Here is a 2,024-nt window from a genome sequence, read left to right as displayed (position 1 = left end):
ATAAACCATAACCTACCTCCACCGAAGAATTCGTGATCACGCAAGCTACTCCTCAAAATCTTTGCTTTCCTCTTCGTTCTCCCTTCTCTCGTTCATTTCTCCCTCTCTCTCTGTTCTTTCTATTTTTCTTATTAAAACCCTTTTTCTTTTTACCCTAATTATCAAATAATTAAGTATAAAAGATTATAAAAGTAACCCACTATTTATTTCAAGGTTATCTCCTTTAACCCCCAAGTAATTGAATTATTTTATTAACCCACTAACTTTATAATTATAAGCATGAATAGTCCAAAAAGCCCCTTTAAAAACTTTAGCAGAATTCTGACCCAGTCAGGGTTACGCAGCCGGTGACGGTCCGTCCTGTAGTTCCGTCACAAAGTTCAGAGAGTTAATTCTGTGGAAAGATTTGTGACGGTCCGTCGTGCCAACGACGGTCCATCCTGCCATTACGTCGTGAAGTTCAGAGAGTCGATCTCAGTACCAAAATTTTCAGAATCTAAGTGTTTTGGAACGAGACCCGCTCGACGGTCCGTCGTGGCCACGACGGTCCGTCGTGGGTTCCGTCGACCCTGACAGTTATTACTAGAATAAACTCTACTGCTCAAAACGACTAAACAGGTCGTTACAATAGATACCAATTTACCCATCGTTCGTCCTCGAACGATCACAAGAAGAAAAACAAGGGCGAAAAGGATTACCTGAATCTGTAAACAGGTGTGGGTATCTTTCTTGCATAACAGCCTCCTTCTCCCAAGTGGACTCTTCAACTGGCCGATTCTTCCATTCAACCTTGATGGATGCAATCTCCCTTGACCTCAACTTGCGGACTTCTCTATCTAAAATAGCAACAGGCTCCTCCTCATAAGACAAATTCTCATCAAGCAGAACTGAATCCCAACGAATAATGTAGTTTCCATCCCCATGGTATCTTTTCAACATAGACACATGAAATACCGGATGCACTACTGACAGTCCTGGGGGCAAGGCTAATTCATAAGCTACCTGCCCCACGCGCTTCAGAACTTCAAATGGACCAATATACCTCGGACTAAGCTTACCTCGCTTACCAAACCGCATCACCCCTTTCATGGGTGAAACCTTCAGCAAGACTTGCTCACCCTCCATAAACTCCATGTCTCTAACCTTTCGATCTGCATATTCTTTCTGCCTACTTTGAGCCGCTAAAAGCTTTTCTTGAATGCATTTCACTTTATCTAATGATTCCCTCAGAAGGTCAGTTCCCCAAGGTCTAACCTCAAATGCATCAAACCACCCAATGGGAGACCTACATCTTCTCCCATACAATGCTTCGAATGGGGCCATATCAATACTTGAGTAATAGCTATTATTGTATGAGAACTCTGCTAAGGGTAAGAAGTTATCCCAATGACCACCAAATTCTATCACACATGCACGAAGCATATCCTCCAATACCTTAATCGTTCGCTCAGACTGACCATCGGTTTGAGGGTGGAAGGCAATACTAAGATCCAACTTAGTACCTAATTCAGCATGCAATGTTCTCCAAAACATAGAAGTAAATTGCGTACCTCTATCTGATATGATGGAAAGTGGAACTCCATGCAATCGAACAATTTCTGAGATATAGAGTTTGGCTAACTTCTCTACATTGTAAGTCACCTTGACCGGAATGAAGTGGGCAGACTTAGTTAATCTGTCCACAATTACCCAAATAGAATCAAACTTACCCAATGTCTTTGGAAGACAAACCACGAAGTCCATTGCAATTCTCTTCCACTTCCATTCGGGAATGGGCATTCTCTGAAGTGTTTCTCCGGGCCTCTGGTGTTCATACTTTACCTGCTGACAATTCGGACATTGGGCGACAAAATCGACAATATCCCGCTTCATCCTACTCCACCAAAAATGTTGCTTTAGGTCACGATACATCTTGGTTGCACCAGGATGTATAGAATATCCTGAACTATGAGCCTCTGTAAGAATAGTGTGAATCAAATAATCGACGCGGGTACACATACCCTTCCCTTATATTCTCAAAACAC

The sequence above is a fragment of the Solanum pennellii genome, chromosome 9, assembly GCF_001406875.1.
Source record: "Solanum pennellii chromosome 9, SPENNV200".
Lineage (NCBI taxonomy): Eukaryota > Viridiplantae > Streptophyta > Magnoliopsida > Solanales > Solanaceae > Solanum > Solanum pennellii.
This window is presented reverse-complemented; position numbering follows the sequence as displayed.